At 47.9% G+C, this 19,989-nt stretch overlaps 1 protein-coding gene and 2 non-coding genes across 4 annotated transcripts in view; all 3 read left to right on the top strand.

Annotated features, from left to right (window-relative positions):
• The first annotated feature begins 11,134 nt into the window (after positions 1 to 11,134).
• TRNAL-GAG (transfer RNA leucine (anticodon GAG)) lies at positions 11,135 to 11,201 on the top strand. Its single transcript has one exon. It is a non-coding gene; the product is annotated as a tRNA-Leu (tRNA).
• Positions 11,202 to 11,266: 65 nt separating this feature from the next.
• Positions 11,267 to 11,338, top strand: TRNAP-GGG (transfer RNA proline (anticodon GGG)). Its single transcript has one exon. It is a non-coding gene; the product is annotated as a tRNA-Pro (tRNA).
• A 1,530-nt stretch (positions 11,339 to 12,868) lies between these two features.
• PROM1 (prominin 1) overlaps positions 12,869 to 19,989 on the top strand; it is a 181,978-nt gene continuing 174,857 nt past the window's right edge. For both annotated transcript variants that reach the window (XM_060246184.1, XM_060246183.1), the window contains exon 1: positions 12,869 to 12,937. The gene's annotated coding sequence lies outside the window, so the exon portion shown is untranslated. The remainder of the gene's footprint in view (positions 12,938 to 19,989) is intronic.

The following is a 19,989-nucleotide window of genomic DNA, read 5'->3' as shown; positions in this document are numbered from 1 at the left end:
TCAATAGTTGAAATACATTTGAGGAATCCAGATTTCTAAGGGAGACCAAGAACTTTCAGGAATTCTGCCAAAAAACAAGAGTATGAGGTCTGGAAGCTTAAGAGAGAAAAAGCACAAGGAGAGGGTAAGTTTACCCCAAGGAAATGTACAGATGTCCTATACTGCTTGTAGGAACCAAAATTTGTGAGGTAAAGTTTAAAACATTGCCCTGTATAAGAAAACTACTAGAAATAACAAAAAGGATTCTCTATTAGGTGCACCATTTCCTTAGAACAATGGAAATCATAGGCGGACTATTTTAAAAGGGTTTACCAGTCACTAGAAAATTATTAACCTAGGAGAACTCCTGGTATTAGGGCAGTTTACAGGCAGAGGAGTCTCTCCAGCGGAGAAGGATTGGCTGTAAGTAGAACTTTGGGATGCCAGCTCCAGGCTGGAGATTCCTGAAATATTGAATCAGATGTGAGAATCACAAGGCATGCAGTTCATTTCCTTGGACACCTATTCCCTCCAGAGGCTTTAGCCTCAATGTATTGGGGAAAAGGCTATGATTTCGGGAGAGACCTCCAGGTCCCACCTGGAGACTGGCGACCTTACAAAAACAAAGTAGTATGCACATCTTCCATCCAGGTATTTCTCTGGCTGGGGAGAGGCTGTCTGTGAGAGACTGCAATATTAGAAAAAGGTTTGGTAATGAAAGACTTTTGAAATTATATCTTTTAGACCCAAAATCAGGAGATGAGAATTCAAAATAGTACAAAAATATTTCCACACTATTTCCACCCTCCCCCCCTAGATGGGAAAGAAGGGGAAGGTTTTAACAGACACAATGGATTTGGCCAGTACTCTCTTATCTAATCCTGATAAGTTTTTACAAAGAAAGGTGGAAAAGAGGGACATAATGAGCTTTCTGCCTGGGTGGGGCTCAAAATTGTAACTCTTTCCAGTTTCTTTAACTCAAGCTGAATCTGGCTGAGTTTATTTCAAGAGGGTTTTCCAATCATAGGGCAACATGGCATATCCTTGGGCGATGCCCTCCAAGGTCCCTTGCACAAAGGTGGATTTTAACCCATAATCCTTAATAGATTTATTCAATTCTCTCAGGACAGAATAAGGTAGTCCTGTCCAGGTCACCTATTTCTACCTACCTTATATTTTATATCTTTTAATCTCCTATTCTCTTATTTTTATATTTTAAAACTTTATTAATTCATGTAATTGTATTATTTAAACCATTGTTGTCTATTTTAACCAAATCATGCTTGTCAGGTCTGTGAGCCGCCCTGAGCCCGCCTTCTGGCGGGGGAGGGCGGGATATAAAAATAAAATTTGCTTTGCTTTGCTTTGCTTTGCTAAACTCGGTCAGGGTGACTAGGATCTGGTCCTCGTGTTCTGGGGAACAGCCCTGGAGATTCCCCCCCCCCAATCCTCTGACAAGTCCAGTTCCCCTGCCTCTCGGGCTCGAGCCAAAGAGAGTTCTAAGGGACTGAGAAGGATGGCGGGAGAGGACTGGGGCACCGGGAGGACTGAGCCCAGCGGCTCACTGGGAGACACAACCGTCTGGGGAGACACAACCGTCTGGGGAGCTCCCGCGGGAGCTGAGGCCTCTGACCAAGGGGCCAGGGCCGGGTAGAGATGAGGAGGGGGTTCACCCGACGTCTCAGGGGGCTTACAGAGGATGTTATCAGTCGGGGTGAACTGGCAAATAGCATGATGAATCCGCTGCCAGGTTATGAGCAGAGACATAGGAGCGCGGGGTTCCTGTTTTAATTCCGCCCCGATTTTCCCCCAGTCACTGGGCTTCATGGAACCACATTGTGGATACCATGGACACTGGCAGTCTATCTCCCGCAGGAGCTCAAGGATCTTTTTCCCTGACGGGCATCTGACTGGCTGCTGCGACTGACATAGTTCATCTGCATGCACTACCTGTTTCCCCATACTCACCTGAAATTGGTGCACCGTGAAGACCGAAGGGTCGGGTGAGCAGGAGCCGGGAGCTGATCACGTCGGGGTCACCAGCTGTGGGAGCCAAGAAGCTGTGGGAGTCAAGATGCTGTGGGAGTCAAGAAATCAGACGAGACGACCGTGGGGTAAAAAGCTGCTCTCTCGGGCCAGGAGCGGTGCTTTATTTTATATCCTTGTAAGCCAGGCGTTGGCTCAGGTAATGATTGATACCCTTTTACAACAGTGCCGTGCCGGGGCAAAGTACAATGCACACGAAGCAGTTTCGGTTGGGGCCCTGCAGGGTGCAGGCAGCACAGGGACCATGTGGTTTGCCAGCATGGCCTCTGATACTCTTCCTGTACCCCTACACTCTTCTGCAACAGGCATGCTGAGTTCACCATTGGCAGGAGGAGGAGAAAATAAGAGCAGAAACAAAGAACTATGTAACCACAACATTGCTAAATCAGGCTTTACTTTACAAAAAAAAAAAAAAAGCTCCAGATCATATTTATGTTAGGAATGATTGAACCCCTGGTGATTAGGGTCACATTCTGCTCACTAGTTGCAGCAGGGGGGGCAATTTTTCACCAAGAAGTTTAGTTGTTTGCCGGCAGCTTTTAGCATATTCAAACAGGGCAGCAGTATGGTGCGATGGGAAGCATTTAATGCATGCACATTCTCTTGTGGCCGGAAGCAGGGCTTTTTTGGGGCAGGAGCGCACAGGAGCGGAGCTCCACCGGGGCTGGCCAGGGCTCCAGCTGGCATGCTGGGGAAGACGCTTCTTGCAGCTTGCGAAGAAGTGGACGGAGGAGGCGTCTCCCCCCTCCTTTCCAGGAGGCCTAGATCTTACCCCTTGAGGTCCAGATAGGGTTGCCAGGTGGGGGCAGGAGATCTCCCGGTTTGGAGACCCTCCCCCCGCTTCAGGGTCATCAGAAAGCGGGGGGGGAGGGGAGGGAAATGTCTGCTGGGAACTCTATTATTCCCTATGAAGATTTATTCCCATAGAAAATCATGGAGAATTGATCTGCGGGTATCTGGGGCTCTGGGGGCGCTGTGTTTTGGGGTAGAGGCACCAAATTTTCAGTATAGCATCTAGTGCCTCTCCCCAAAGTACCTCCAAAGTTTCAAAAAGATTGGACCAGGGGGTCCAATTCTATGAGCCCCAAAAGAAGGCGCCCCTATCCTTCATTATTTCCTACGGAAGGAAGGAATTGAAAAGGTGTGCCGTCCCTTTCAATGTGATGGCCAGAACTCCCTTTGGAGTTCAATTATGCTTGTCTCAGCCTTGATCTTGGCTCCACCTCTAATGTCTCCTGGCTCCACCCCCAAAGTCTCCTGGCTCCACCTCCAAAGTCTCCAGATATTTCTTGGATTGGACTTGGCAACCCTAGGTCCAGAGAGGGATAGCCCAGCAGGGAGAGGCTGACCTTGAGGAAGGCCAAGGCATCCACCCTAGCTGGGCCCTGGCAGGAACAGTGGGGCTGAGAATGTCTCCCAGGTGGGGGAAGACCTGCTCCTTCTGGACACTGGTGGAAGGGCAGGGCAGGAGAGATGACTCACGACCATGCAAGAGGCACTGGGTCAAATGACAGCCTTGTGTGACCAGTGCCCCAGGAGATCAGCAGAGGCAGGCTCAGGGGACTTGGTGAGGTCCTCCCCACCAACATCATCTCCACCATTTCACACCTGGCAGCCTCACTGCTGCAGACCTCCCAGTTCACCACTGACCACCAATAGTGGACTTCTCCATGCTGGGCTCCTTGAGGCAGAGGTGCTGGGCTGCAGTTCCCTCCCCCCCCCAGCATCTTCCACCCACTGTTCCTTCTGGCCACATCTGTTGGCCTGTGCCCTCTGCACTTTTTGCAGAGTTCACACTTCCATTGTATGGGCTCTGCATTCCAGAGAGCAATGCTGCCTTACCCAAGGGCCACGGATGCAGGCCAGCTCACACTTCCCTTCCTTGCAGAGAGGATGCAACCCGTCAAAATGTGGGTCCCTAGCTGAGGCACCGAGTAGCCAAGCCCTGAGTTTCCCTAACATCCAATTCCAGCAGGTGAGAGGAGTTCACAGCCAGGAATTAATGAATGTGCTTTGCTTTCAACAAGTTCCCTGCCTCTCTGTCTAACTGCCAACAGGCAACAAAGGAGAGAGTGCAGAGTTGAGCTGAGGGTATATATAGCATTCTGATCTCATAGAGCAGAAGGGGAACTCTGTTATTGGCAGCCAGCACAGCCTGTTAAGCTTTGGAGGGCCCCTACGGGTGCGTGCAGTCAGGGCTTTTTAGGTAGAAAAAGCCCAGCAGTACATTTGTATATTAGGCCACACCCCCGATGTCGCCATTGTTTCACACAAGAACTCGATTGCATTTCACAGCAAGAACTCATTTGCATATTAGGCCACACCTACTGATGCCAAGCCAACCTGTGTGTTGCTGCTCAAAAAAAGCCCGGCTTGCAATGCTGGAGAATCCTCCCCCCTGGTTGCTTTGAAGTTTTATGAACTTTTAAATTGAGTGGAGACAATCTGTCCGGAAATGTATCCATTCATGAAGTGTCATGATCAGTGTGAAAGTTCGTAGAATGTTTGTGCCAGTCTCCCTGCCACAAACTTTGCTTTGCGAACCACCAACTTTGCTTTGCGAACCACAAACTGGCCAAAATTCATGATGTTCACAAGGTGGTTCATGCCCATCTCTAGTGGATGCTATGCTCTTATATCCCAGTGACGTCCCCCCCCCCTTCAAATTTCTCCCTAAGAGTCCAAGAATTTCTCAACTCGGGCCTCAAAGAGAACTGAATGGAGAGTGAGTGTGCTGTAGCAGTAAAGGGTTGGACTGGAATCTGAGAAACCGAGGTTGGGATCCCCACTCTGCCATGGACTCTTGCTGGGTCACCTTGGCCAGTCACAGATCTCAGCCTAACCGGCCTCACATGTTGTTGCGAGGATAAAACGGAAGGGTGGAAAAGAGTGCAAGCCACTTTGGAAACAAAACACCTTGGAAGGTAGTGCTTCTGCCATCACTATGAATCACTTTCATTCCACATGGTAGGGACAAGACTTCTCTGGTTACTGGGGCTGGAAGTGTTCTGCAGCAGAGGACATTGTGTGTCACGTTCTCAGGGCGCAGGCAGGAGGGAGTCTAAAGCCGGTCCGAAGTCAACGTTCAGCAAGTCAATCAGGAGCCGAGTCACCACAGCAAAATCGCCAACCAGAAGCAGAAGTCAGTGTCCAGAGCCAAAGGGTCAGGGTGCCAAGGAATTCAAACCGGTCAAGAACTGGAATCAGGAAGGGGCGTGGATGCAAGCCAGGGAATCGACTTGTTGCTCTCACGAGGTTGCCAAGTCCTGGGTGTGAGTTATATGGGAGCCTCAATCAGCCTGCTCCCCGGGTGGCCGTAATTCTCCTAGAATTCGGGGCTAAGAGATCTGAAGCATTGGTGCGCCTCGTGGCTGCGTTCTGAGAGTCTTTTCCGAAGACGGCGCCGCATTCTTGAAATGGGGCTGGGAGAGCTTGGAGGAGACTGATTGTCAACAGCCAGTGTGGGTGCCTGGGATATGGGAAGAGTGATTGATGGGCCAGCTGTTGCTTCTTCGACTGAGGCACTGGAAGGCCGTTCTTCCTGGTCTGTTAATCCTTCCAGCTCCCCCTCCTCAGGGCTCATGACACTGTGATGGCTCTTTCAGTCAGCCAATGGCAGGCAGTCCCAACCCCTGTGTGTGGCAGAGGGAAGACAGAAAGACACAAACGAACAGCCCCCCCCCCCTTCAGAAAGAGGCAGAGGAGAGAGAGAGGAAACTGCAGGAGGAACAGCAGAAGCAGAAATCTACTCCTGATACAACGGTTGGCAATAAACAGCAGAATGTAACAACAGAGATACAGAGCTCACCTTCCTGTAACTCATACCCAGTGACACCACGTGGTCCCAAACGGCCAAAGTTTGAAGGGAATAATTATGGGATGGATCTGAATAGCGATCACAGACGGTAAGAGCCAGCCCCGCAAACCCATCCCTACTTGGGAAACTGGAAATCAGCTAACCCGGGCCATCATCCACCAATATTATAATCCTCCCGATACCAATGCGTTCTTTGGGATTATGAAAAGTTCCAAACTGGAAGAAATCTTCTACGAGAGCAAACCACGCTAGCGGAAGCATACGAGTTCTGCAGTATGGGATTCACCACCATTCCCGAATGGCAAATCTATGGCAGGGCTTAAAGAGATGCTGAAGGTTTCTTGAGATTCACTGTAGTAATTTTGTGGGAGGGAGTGCACTACTTTTAAACATATTTACTTTTGACAGTAATAAATATTTCTGCTTTGTGGGAACACTTAAAAAAAAAAAAAGGCCCCCTCCCCATGTCCGCAGCATGATATGCTCCTGTTAGACGTGCCTTTAAAAGAGAGCTCGGGATGTGTTCTGGGCAGTCTGAGCCTTTCTTTCATATGCCTCTTTGCCCTCCTGGAGGGGGAATTCAGCCTCATTGGGTTCAGTCCCCAGCTGGAATTCTTCTTGGTCCTGCAAAGGGCAGCGAGACCCTCGAGTGGAAAACTCTTTTGCATCCGGATGCTTTGGATTCCCCTCTTTGAAGAAGTACTAATAATACTCATCCTACAATTCCCCCCAGAGATGCTCCTAAAGATAAACATGTAAAAGTGTGAATTTATTGACTACTATGGCAACCAGTTCCGGATGAAAGCCCATGAGGGTTTAATAATTCCATATTTAGAGCAACGTCAGGGCAGCAAGCGGTAAAGAAGAGACGGAGGTGTAATAAAAACTCAGAGTGCAAAAGCAACATACAGTTAATGGACGCTGATTAACAAGTACGCTTGAAACACCAGATCAGCTATGGAAATAATAATGGCTTTATTTTTAAATAAATGGATTTTTAAACATGAAGAACTGAATAGAGTTTACAATCTGAGATGGTCCCCCCCCCCCCCACCCGGTTTCAGCTACTGGTGGTGAAATAAGAGGGAAAACAGCACAGCATAGCCTGATCTCATAAGATCTCAGAAAACAAATAGGGTCGGTAGGTACTTGGAAGGCTCCATAAAGCAGGGGGGGGGGCAAACTGTGGCTCTTTCGCACATATTTTGTGGCTCTTGAAGACCCCACCACCCCATTGGCCAGCATGGAGAAGGCATTTGTCTCTTTAAATCACTTTTCCATTGGAGAATGCATTGAAAGTTAAAGTTGCTTTCTTTATACCTCTCCCTCGCTATCTATTTTCCTTCCTTCCTTCCTTCCTCCCTCCAAACATCTGTTCATGTCTTTTGGCTCTCAAACATCTGACATTTATTCTATGAGGCTCTTGTGTTAAGAACGTTTGGCCACCCCTGCCATAGAGGAAGGTCGGGGCAAACCACATCTGCTTCTCACTTGACTTAAAAGCCCCAGGCTGGATACAACCCACCATGAGTTGACTGTTGTTGTGTTCACACTACACTAAATAATGCGATTTACATCTGGATTTTTGCTATTCTTACACTGGATGTAAAATGCATTGTTTACTGTAGTGTAGTGATTTGACAGCACTTTATATGTGCACACACATACGCACACAAAACCTGGGAAATAATTCTGCCCTGCTTGTTCCCAATTTTGACAGAATTTCTCACCTAATGGCTTATTACTGAGTGAATGCACTGGGAAACAAAACGGTGAACAGGAAACATTTTTCAGGCTCTTATCCAGTGCAAAGCTCACTCAGGCTTCATGGTGCAGAACTTGTGGTGGTTTCTCAGGACTTGTCTCCGATGAAGGTCTCCATTGGATGGTGGGATGGGAAGGGATATTGCACCCTGTGATGAACATATGTTTGTATGCCTTTAGGGGAGCCCGCACAGGCTAGTTTCCCCCTCAAGGCTTGCATAGGAGGGGCCTTGCTTAGTTCAGGTTCAGCCCTGGTAGGTTTTAGTTGCAGGTAGGTATGGTTTGCTTGGAAACTCAGCAAATTCAAATTCAACTGTCAACAAACTCTTGTTCGCCTCAAGTAACTTCTATCTTAGCTGAAACAATTACAGAAAAGTTAGATTTTTAATAGCTATTGATGTACCTCATAAATACCTGCTGATTGGCTTACTTGCTATTATGCTATTATGTTGATTATCTCATATTTAGTCATGAACCAATCTAGATAATAATCACATGATTATGATAGAACATATTTAGTGAAAGATAAGACTGATATTTCTCTACAGATATGCACTATGTGACAGACAACTCAGAGTACTCTAGATGGAAGCCTCAGAACATTAGGTGAGATTTCTTGGTGGGTAACTTGGGTTTTTTGATGATCCCTAAAAGCAGTGAGACAAAAAGCTGAAACCTGATTTGCTTTTAAAACTATTACTTGTTATAATATGACTAAATGAATATTGTTTTATTACAATATTCATTTTGTTTTATTACAATATTTAATATATTGCTATAATATATTAAATGAATATTGTGCTACAATGAATATTGAAATATTATAGCAGTATAGCAATGTTTACCAGGTTCTCTGAATTCTCAGCTTTCATTTGTAGAAAGTAAGTCTCTAGCTTCTTCCATTGTGGATATATAAAAGGAAAGGCATATCTTCAGGCATATCTAGCAGAAGAAGCTAGAGACTTTTTAGTTTTAACAATTTATTGATAACATATGGTTACAAAACTCAATTATAAAATTTTCTGTACTAATCCATATGGTAATTCAATCCCCCCTCCCTCCAATGTTGACTTCCCCGAAGTCATAGATTTAAGTTCAATACTAAAGGTACTACTAACCGATCAAAGTTCAATATTTTTTTCCCCATTAATACTAAAAAATTGTCCAATGTCTTTTTACATTCCACTCTTTCTCCATATATCCTTTAAATTTCTTCCACTCCTTTTTGAATATGTCTAAATCACAGTCTCTTAAAGTTCTAGTTAGTTTGTCCATCTCTCTCCACGATAAAACTTTCATAATCCAATCCCATTTCTCTGGTATTTTTTCTTGTTTCCACAGCTGCGCATACAATGTCCTAGCAGCTGAGAGCAAATACCAAATTAAAGTCCAGTCTTTTTTGCCTACAACTCCCATCAGCCCCAGCCAGTATGGCCATTGGCTAGGGCTGATGGAAGTTGTAGGCAAAAAACATCTGGAGAGCCAACCATACTTCAGACAAGAGATCACTGAAAGGGAGACTTTGGGGATAGCATCATAGAATCATAGAGTTGGAAGGGACCTCCAGGGTCATCTAGTCAAACCCCCTGCACAATGCAGGAAACTCACAAATACCTCCTCCTAAATTCTCAGGATTCGCATCGCTGTCAGATGGCCATCTAGCCTCTGTTGAAAAACCTCCAAGGAAGGAGAGCCCGCCACCTCTTGAGGAAGCCTGTTCCACTGAGGAACCGCTCTAAACTCACAAACCCCTCCCCCTAAATTCACAGGATCTTCATTGCTGTCAGATGGCCATCTAGCCTCTGTTGAAAAACCTCCAAGGAAGGAGAGCCCACCACCTCCCGAGGAAGCCTGTTCCACTGAGGAACCGCTCTAAACTCACAAACCCCTCCCCCTAAATTCACAGGATCTTCATTGCTGTCAGATGGCCATCTAGCCTCTGTTGAAAAACCTCCAAGGAAGGAGAGCCCACCACCTCTTGAGGAAGCCTGTTCCACTGAGGAACCGCTCTAAGCGAATGAGTGAATACGTGGATAAGTATGTCATTTATCAAAATTTAGGACACTAGATCTGGTCAGTTTGCATGCAGAGGGATAATAATTTCATTAAAGAGCTCAAGGGAAAAGCCCGTTCTCTGTAGCCTATCATCAATTAATTTTAATCATGAACTTCAAAAGCCATCCTTGACTAGGTGGTACAGACAGCACTCCTCCAAAGAATAATGATAAAAAAAAATCAGCCCAAAGAAGAAAGTTGCTATCCAGGCTTTAGAGATGCTTCAGCAAATTCCAAATGGATAGGTGATCAGAGACACACCTAGGGAGATTTGACAATGAATGTAGGAAAGAAATTAAGCAAGAATCATACTTTTGATTGACCTTAGCTATGGACAATGGCACACCATATAATAATATTGGAACTACCTTTGCCTGAAAGGCACAAATAGCAGCAAAGGCATAGTTACCTCCTGTGGTCAGAAAGAACCTCAGAAGGGCTAATAAATGTATTGATGCCACTTTCTTAGCAGCGGTAATATGACTCGTCTGGTCAAATTATAAGAAAACAAGACACCTAGATAGCAAAAAGATGTCCTCTGCTTCTTGAGGTGATGGCCATTCGTAGACCAAGGTAGATGGCATGAAGGTGCACTTTTTCAGAAAACAATCACTTTTGTCTTTTGATAATTTACATCTAAGGACTCTTGGAAACAGTAAAGTGCAAAAGCATTCAATAGAAGATAACAACATGGCATCATTTCAAATAGGTCTTCAAAGGCAGGTGAGGTGGGTGGATGAGTTCACCAGAAAGGTGACTATTGATGTGTATGTTGGTATTTTCCTTTTGTATGGCTGGTCTAAGGACTACAATAACAACAAGCAAACAGACTATCAAAGTCATTTATATAGAGGTTAAAAAGGTAGGGGGCCACCTCTATTGAACACCTCTATTTATTTTGATCTCTTTGGTCAACTGACTGCTGTTTCCACATCTGCAGTATTATTTTGGTATACTTTATGAATTAACCGGAGAAGCTGATGGTCCATAGAGATCATTGCTAGTTCTTCCTGCATTGTCCAGGAGGTTGGACTAGATGACCCAGGAGGTCCCTTCTAACTCTATGATTCTATGATACTATCATTCCCACAATCTGGCGTGGAAAATACAATCAAAAGCCCTTTTTGGGGCAACAAAGTTCTAAATAAAGATCCAAGTATTGTTTAAATTGCTAAAGTGTTATTCAAACTGCTATTATTTCAGGGCAATTAAAAAATTAAAAGTCATAGAGAGGGGTGTCTAAATAACCTTATCAAGGCTACAGAAACAGACAAAGGCTCTCAAGGCAAACTTCTCCCCTTTCTGACCCTGAACTTAAGGTCCACAAGCACAGCGCAGTCTTATCAGCAGGCTGAAGACTAATCCTCAAGCCTAGTCAATAAACCATTCCTTTCTTTGTTACCAAGGGTCTTAAGCTCAGCATAATAAACAGGACATTGAATAAAACTGCAAACAAAGGCAAAGGGGAGGGACGGTGGCTCAGTGGCAGAGCATCTGCTTGAGAAGCAGAAGGTCCCAGGTTCAATCCCTGGCATCTCCAACTAGAAAGGGTCCAGGCAAGTAGGCATTAAGCACCTCAGCTTGAGACCCTGGAGAGCCATGAATGGGGCTGTGGCTCAGTGGTAGAGCATCTGCTTGGGAAGCAGAAGGTCCCAGGTTCAATCCCTGGCATCTCCAAAAAAGGGCCCAGGCAAATAGGTGTGAAAAACCTCCGCTTGAGACCCTGGAGAGCCGCTGCCAGTCTGAGAAGACAATACTGACTTTGATGAACAAAGGGTCTGATTCAGTAGAAGGCAGCTTCATAGGTTCATATGTCAACCTGGAGCTGGCTACCTGAACCCAGCTTCCGCCGGGATCGAATTCAGGTCATGAACAGAGAGCTCAGACTGCAGTACCGCAGCTTTACCACTCTGCGCTATGGGGCTCTTTACCTATGAACTATTGGCTTGGATTTTGTCAATTTCGCACTAGACTTTTAATCCTGGTTTAGCCCTGTCTCCCAACTGACATTCTGCACTAGAATCAGAGAAACCAATTCGATGACTCTATGATTCTATGATTTTAGCGCAGAATGTCAGCTTAGGGACGGGGCTAAACCAAGCTGAAAAGTCTCGTGCGAAACTGGAAGTCTCAGTCGAACTCGCAACTTCTCGCAACTAGAAAGGCTCCTTCCGCGCATTTCTCATCCGTGCAGCTTCCCCGTTGTCTCCCCTGAACGAAATCCCCCCCGCCGCCGCCTGCACCAGACCTTTCCAGCACGCCGCCTGCCAGTGTGCCGGCCGGCCGGCCTCCGAGGAAGCGGGGCCTCGGGGGTCAATCTTTGTTGGTCTCCCGGGGGCTTCGTCCTGTTGCTTAGGACCGACGGAGCTGCCCACCTGCATCTACTCTTAACCCACGTCAGCTCGGGGCCCTCCGCAGAGTCCAGGGCCGGAGACTCCCGCCCCCCCCGCCCCAAAGCAGGAGGTCTCATTTGGATACTGTGTGCAGTTCTGGTCGCCGCACCTCAAAAAGGATATTAGAGCATTGGAGAAAGTCCAGAAAAGGGCAACTAGAATGATTAAAGGGCTGGAACACTTTCCCTATGAAGAAAGGCTGAAACGCTTGGGGCTCTTTAGCTTGGAGAAACGTCGACTGCGGGGTGACATGATAGAGGTTTACAAGATAATGCATGGGATGGAGAAAGTAGAGAAAGAAGTCCTTTTCTCCCTTTCTCACAATACGAGAACGCGTGGGCATTCGATGAAATTGCTGAGCAGACAGGTTAAAACGGATAAAGGGAAGTACTTCTTCACCCAAAGGGTGATTAACATGTGGAATTCACTGCCACAGGAGGTGGTGGCGTCCACAAGCATAGCCACCTTCAAGAGGGGGTTAGATAAAAATGTGGAGCAGAGGTCCATCAGTGGCTATTAGCCACAGTGTATGTGTGTATATAAAATTTTTTGCCACAGTGTGACACAGAGGGTTGGACTGGATGGGCCGTTGGCCTGATCCAACATGGCTTCTCTCATGTTCTCTTATGTTCTTATGGGACCTCCATCTCCCGCCGGGGGGTTGGCACCGTGGCGCAGCCGCGCGTCCCGCTGGAAGGCGGCGAGCCTCCTCCCCCCCCTGGCGGGACTGCTGGGCGCGGGGGCGCGGGGGAGCGCGCGTGCAGCTCCGGCGGGCCCGCCCCTTCCCCGGGGGCGCGCGGGGGCGCGTGCACGGCGGCGGGGAGCCAGGCTGGCGGCGGCGGCGGCGGCGGGACGGACGGAGCCTCGTTGCCCTGCAGCGCAGGTGAGGGAGTCGCCTCGGCTGCGGCAGGTGCCCTGGCTGGGGGGCCCGGGAAGGATGGGAGGGAGGGAGCCTGCCGACTGGAGCTCTGCGAGTCGCGGGCGTGCACGGGGAGGGAGGGGAGCTGGGCTGCCACCCGGCGGGAGGGGGCTGGGGGGAGTGCCGCGGGGCTGTTGGAGCCCTCCCGGGCGGGCTGAGGCGCAGCTGGAGGTCACTTCCAATATGGGGAGCGCGCCAGGTCAGCCCTGGAGGTTGGCAACCGCGCCGAGGGCAAGGAAAGCGCCCTTTGCTCTAATGGGAGGCTTCGAGGGTGTCCTGGGTGGGCAGCGGTGGCCACAGGCTGCGTGGATGTGGGGACATTTCGCGCTCAGGTGCAGTGCTCTAAGCTGTGGAGGCTCGGGGGCAGGAATTCTGCGTTGCGAGCTGCCGGCGCTAAAGTTGGGAGCGAGCGATTTGGCTGCTGCATAAATTGCTTTTGCTTTGGGGTCATTTTTCCTAAACTGCGTGAGCCAAAGGCTTAAAAACTGTGAGCTAGCTCACACTGCTCTGGTAGTAAAAGGGAGAATGGAGATTTCTCTCCTCCCCCCCCCCCCTTTTGCCTGAATGCTGGGTCAGGACATGGAACAGACTGCTTGAGAACTTTAATAATAATAATAATAATAATAATAATAATAATAATAATAATAATAATAATAATAATAATAATAATAATAATAATAAATTTTATTTATATCCCGCCCTCCCCGCCGAAGCAGGCTCAGGGCGGCTTTGCAGGACTTAGCTGCCTTTGTCTTTTATCTCAAAAATAAAACTGAGATCTAGTGGTGCCGGAGAGAGTAGGACAATGCTTGTTCCCATATTGTGTGACCCACAAAAGTACATCCTGGAACAAAACAGAACAAAACTTCGGTCTAGCGGCACCTTTAAGTCCCGCAAAGTTTAATTCTGAAGCAGGGTTTGCTGGTCTCAAAGGTGCCGCTTAAAGGACTCAAAGTTTGTTCTGCTGCTTCCGATCAACATGGCTGCCCCACCTGGATCTAACAAGTAAAATGATCAGAGTTTGTGTCCAGGGGCACCTTAAAGACCAACAAAGTTTATTCAAGGCTTTTGTGTGCGAGCACACTTCCTCAGGTAGCGAGATGTTAGTGCTGAAGTCCTTGTGGGTGGATTGGAGTTTTGTTCTGTGAGGATTCGGCTGTCCAGGAGAGGGTGTTGTCGAAACCTTAGTCCAGAACGCCCCCCCCACCAGCCCCTTGCAATTCTTGTTGCTGAGTTCCTTTTAAATAATTTTGGAGCTGTTGTGAGGAAAGCTGAGGTTTCCTGGTGGCTTCAACTTGAACTACGGAGAAATGGTCCATAGGGTGGTAGTTTGAGGCTGCAGCTTTCATAAGAACACATAAAATGAGACTGGTGTTGGAGTCACTCTGCTCACGATCGCTCCCCGAGCCGTCGCAAGTCAGGAGACGGCTGCTTTCAATGGGGTGTCTTCTGTTGTCATCTTATTGCTTATCTCGATTGAGTATAAGAAGAAGAATTGCAGATTTATACCCTGCCCTTCTCTCCGAATCAGAGTCTCAGAGTGGCTTACAATCTCCTATGTCTCCTCCCCCCACAACAGACACCCTGTGAGGTGGGTGGGGCTGAGAGGAAGGGGCAGCCAATCCAGGCTGTTTGAGTATGGCTGTGCAGGAGCTGGCTTAAAAGACCGTACACCTGAAAACAAGGCCTGGCATTTTTACCTACCCCTCTAGGTCCCTTTTCCTGACCCATACTGGGGGCCTGGAGGATATTCAGAGAAGTACAGGTCAGTCACCAGAGGTCATCATGACTTCCAGGTGCGCACATATACTCTCACGTGTGCATGCACACATGCACATACAAATACCAAAAAAATCCTATAAAACAGCAGTCACTTCCATCTAATAGCGACTATGTGAATCAGTGTCCTCCAAAATGTTATCACGTTAACTGCCTGGCTCAGGTCTTGCAGACGGAGGGCCCTCGTGGTTTCCTTTAGGAGTCCGTCCATCTCATCTTGAGACCTCCTCTTTTCCTGCTGCCTTCTGGAGAGCCAGTTTGGTGTAGTGGTGAAGTGTGCGGACTCTTATCTGGGAGAACCGGGTTTGATTCCCCACTCCTCCACTTGCACCTGCTAGCATGGCCTTGGGTCAGCCAGAGCTCTGGCAGAGGTTGTCCTTGAAAGGGCAGCTGCTGGGAGAGCCCTCTCCAGCCCCACCCACCTCACGGGGTGTCTGTTGTGGGGGAGGAAGGGAAAGGAGATTGTGAGCCGCTCTGAGACTCTTCGGAGTGGAGGGCGGGATATAAATCCAATATCTTCATCTACCTCACAGGCTGTCTGTTGTGGGGGAGGAAGGGAAAGGAGATTGTGAGCCGCTCTGAGACTCTTTGGAGTGGAGGGCGGGATATAAATCCAATATCTTCATCTACCTCACAGGCTGTCTGTTGTGGGGGAGGAAGGGAAAGGAGATTGTGAGCCGCTCTGAGACTCTTCGGAGTGGAGGGCGGGATATAAATCCAATATCTTCATCTACCTCACAGGGTGTCTGTTGTGGGGGAGGAAGGTAAAGGAGATTGTGAGCCGCTCTGAGACTCTTCGGAGTGGAGGGCGGGATATAAATCCAATATCTTCATCTACCTCACAGGGTGTCTGTTGTGGGGGAGGAAGGGAAAGGAGATTGTGAGCCGCTCTGAGACTCTTCGGAGTGGAGGGCGGGATATAAATCCAATATCTTCATCTACCTCACAGGGTGTCTGTTGTGGGGGAGGAAGGGAAAGGAGATTGTGAGCCGCTCTGAGACTCTTCGGAGTGGAGGGCGGGATATAAATCCAATATCTTCATCTACCTCACAGGGTTCCTGTTGTGGGGGAGGAAGGTAAAGGAGATTGTGAGCCGCTCTGAGACTCTTTGGAGTGGAGGGCGGGATATAAATCCAATATCATCATCATCATCATCATCATCATCTTCTTCTTCTTCTTCTTCTTCTTCTTCTTCTTCTTCTTCTTCTTCTTCTTCTTCTTTTCCTAGCATTATTGTCTTTTCCAGTGACTCTCATCTGTTCATAATGTGATGGAAGTTACGATGGCCTCAGTTTTAATCATTTCAGCTCCTAGGGAGAGTTCAGGCTTGATCACAGGGTGTCTGTTGTGTGGGAGGAAGATAAAGGAGATTGTGAGCCGCTTTGAGATTCGGAGTGGAGGGTAGGATATAAATCCAATTTCTTCTTCTTCTTATCTTCTTGATTTGATCCAGAACTCTCTCAGTGGTTTTTTGGGGGGGTCCAGAGCATCTTTAAAACTCACCTCCAACACCACATTTCAAAGGAATCTTCTTGCCACTTCTTCATTGTCCAACTTTCACACTCATGTGCAAGGCTTTTTTGGTAGAAAAAGCCCAGCAGGTATTCATTTACATATTAGGCCACACCCCCTGACACCGAGCCAGCCGGAACTGTGTTCCTGCTCAGAAAAAGCCCTGCTCATATGTAGTAATGGGGCATGAATTAGCTTAATTTTGGTCACCAGTGACAGATCCTTAAAGACTCTTTTCTAGCTCCTTCAGGGCTACCCACCCACATTTATTTCAGTATGAACTCTGATGATTGACAGCCCACTTAAGTTAGATATAGGAAAAGAAAACCATACCGGGGGGAAATTATGGGAAAAGTATGGAGTGGGGAGAGTGATAGGCTTTGGGTGAATTACACTTTGGCCGATTTCGCACTCACCTTATGCCGCTCTCACGTTCGTCTTCTCAGCGCAGCTTCCTTCCGATTTCCCACTATCTGCACCGGGGCTGCAGCAAGGATCAGCATTTTAGTGCAGCTAACAAACCACTAAAAATCAGTTTCTGTTTGCTGCGCAAAAATGCTGATCCTTGCTGCAGCCCCGGTGCAGATAGTGGGAAATCAGAAGTTAGCTGCGCTGAGAAGACGACTGAGAGCGGCGTAAGGTGAGTGTGAAATCAGTCCTTGATTCTTTCAATATGAGAGGGAAAGAGGAGCTGATGAGGAAAGGTAGGTGTGCGAGTCCTGTCATAAGTCAACGTAAATCAACAGATTGAGGTGGGATGCCCTGTTGGTTTGAAGCAACAGAACAACATTTGAGTCAAGCTTTAAATCAACAGAATTAGTAGTTACACATATTGGATGGTGGTCATAGATTCAGAGAGAGAAGCAACATAGTTTAGTTTAATTGACAATAGTTTAAGTGATAATGAACTGATATTGGTACAAAGTCTGGTAAAACCTGTTTGAAACTGCCAGTTTATTTTTCTAAAAAGTGAGTCCTGTAATGCTATGAAGAAGAAAGAGAGTGTATGCTTTTTTATACCCTCCTTTCCTCTGCCTTGAGTCTCAAAGCAATTTACAATTGCCTTTCCCTTCCTCTCCCCATAACAGGCACCGTGTGAGGCAGGTGGGGCTGAGAGAGTTCTGAGAGAACTAGGCCTGGCCTGAGGTCACTCATCCAGCAGGCTTTGTGTGGAGGAGGAGGGGGAGGAGGAGGGAATCAAACCTGGTCCTCCAGATTAGAGTCTGTCAGTCTTAACCGCTGCACCATGCTGTGAGTCCTGAAGCTTAAGAACCAGACATGGCGTCCGTTCAATGTGGCTAGTGAATCGGCTTTGCAATGTTGTCTTTACTGCTAAACAGAGATTCTGCTGGTGCGTTTATGACCTTCAGCTGCTCATCAGGCATCTTTTGTGGCCAGCCTGGTCCTTTGGAATGGCTGGCTAGGCTGAGTGTGGAGGGTGCTACCTTGAGGAAGGCTTGTGAGACACTTTTATTCCAGACAGCATTTGGAGGGGCGGATGGGTTGTTCCAGCATTTTTTGGCTGCAGGTTTTCTGATCTTGTTAATTCTAACATGTTTTAAATCTGAATGCTTTTCAATGTGTAATCTGTGTATTTTAATCTGTTTTAAAATTCACAGTTTAATCCTTAAATTCACAGGATTAGCATTGCTGTCAGATGACCATCCTGCCTTTGTTTAAAAACCTCCAAGGAAGGAGGTGATGGGCTCTCCTTCCTTGGAGGTTTTTAAACAGAGGCTGGATGGCCATCTGATGGCAATGCTGATCCTGTGAATTTAGGGGGAGGTATTTGTGAGTTTCCTGCATTGTGCAGGAGGTTGGGCTAGATGACCCTGGGGATCCCTTCCAACTCGAGGATTCTATTTTTAATTGAACTGTTATTTATGTCCTTACAGTTCAGTTGTTGCATTGTTCACCAACTTGAATCTAAGGGAGAAAAGCACGATAAAAACACTTTAAATTAATGAATGAATAAAACTTTTGCTCTTTGCTCTGAGCTACCCAACATGGGTCCTGCATTGTCTTGAACACATTCACTTGTGTAAAAGGAACTGGCTGGCTGCCCTCTTCAACACTATGGAAGCTAATTGGCGCTAGTTGTTGACGGAAACTTTACGAGTGACACTTGGAGGTGGCTTCCAGAAATGCCATCCACTATTGCCTAGTTTCTGCTATGCCATCAAGTAGAGATCTCCAGTGTGATGTTGGGGGCGCCATTGCACCCCCTGACACCTTTTTTGGGGCCTGCCAAGTGTTTTGAGGAAGTGGGTGAGGCCAGATGAGGCTTCTGTCCCGGAAGGTGTCTGACTATTGGAGATTTAATTGGCTGTGCAGGTTTTTTAAAATGTCGGCAGCTGCCAGCATAGCACAGAAGTCACTACGCTGGGTGACTGAAGTTCAGCTGTGGCGATCATTTTGTCGCCGGCTCCACCCTCTGTGGCAGCCATTTTGTTGCTGCGCTCGCCATGTCATGTCAGAATTTCAAATGTGCCTGAAGACTCAGAGAGGTTAGGGACCCTGGGCAAAAAATCCCCACTCGAATGAACTGTCTTCTAACCAGTGATGGTAGAGGTTGAGTGTGGGGCCACTTGAACATTTGCTTTAACTTCTGACCAAGGAGCTCTCCTTTGCGTTTGGCATTTTCTGGCAAAGCAGAAGTTGAAATCTCCATATGAAACTTGGCAGTGGGTTTCTCAAGTTCACCCAGCATGTTAAGGAGTAACAAATGTGTTAGTTATTGTTCATGCCCTCATTAAAACTTACAAATGGCTTGTGCGTCCCTTCCCATCATGCTGTGCCTGTTCTTGAAGGCTTTTCATAGCGTGGAGTTTGTGTTGTTTCAAGTCCCTGAGGATGGGGCCTTTCGCACCATCTGATCCACGCAGGATAACACCCTTTCATAAAATCATAGAGCTGGAAGGGGTCCTCCAGGGTCATCTAGTTCAACTCCCTGCTCAGTGTTGGAAATTCACAAGTACCTCCCCTAGGGTTGCCAAGTCCAACTCCAGAAATATCTGGGGACTTTGGGGGTGGAGCCAGGAGACACTGGGGTGGAGCTAGGGGGAGGGGGGGAAACGGCGCTGGGGAGCGTGGCGAGCCGCCCCGTCTCGGAGTGGGCGACGCTGCTGCGCAGCTGCCGCCTCTTCTCCGCTCGCCGTGGCTGCTCCTCCGAGATGGGCTCAGCCTGGGCCCATCACGGAGGAGCAGCTGCGGTGGGCGGGGATAGGGCGGCAGCAGCGTGGCAGCATTGCCCGCTCCAGGATGGGGCGGCTCGCCATGCTCCTTGGCGCCGTTTCCCCCCCTCCCCCTGCTTCCGTTTTTTTGGGGAGCGGGGGAAGAGGCTGGAAATTCTGGGGTCCCCCGCCAGGGCGGGAGGGTTGGGAAGCCTAACCTCCCCCCCTATACAAGTACCTCCCCTAACCCTCTATGGGCTGTCTTGGTCAATGGTGCTGGGGGGATGAAGGAGCTCTTCCTCCCCCCATGTAGAGGCTCTGACCTGCCTAAATCAGACCCCTGCAGTACTTTTAAACAGAGTTTCCCCTGCAGCCTTGGAGTTGCAGTTGGGCTGCAAGTTCCCATAGTGAATTCCCCATTTGTGTATATCATAACATGTAGGCTGGCCTTTAGGACAGGGATTACAGAGCTGATCAAGGCCCCGAAGGAATTTTTATCTAATCTCAGCATCCCTATGAAATGTTAATCAAGGCTTAATAAATAGGGTTGCC

Source organism: Heteronotia binoei, chromosome 9, assembly GCF_032191835.1.
Source record: "Heteronotia binoei isolate CCM8104 ecotype False Entrance Well chromosome 9, APGP_CSIRO_Hbin_v1, whole genome shotgun sequence".
In the NCBI taxonomy this organism is placed as follows: Eukaryota; Metazoa; Chordata; class Lepidosauria; order Squamata; family Gekkonidae; genus Heteronotia; species Heteronotia binoei.
The sequence above is the reverse complement of the archived record's forward strand: the minus strand, read 5'-3'. Positions and strand labels throughout refer to the sequence as shown.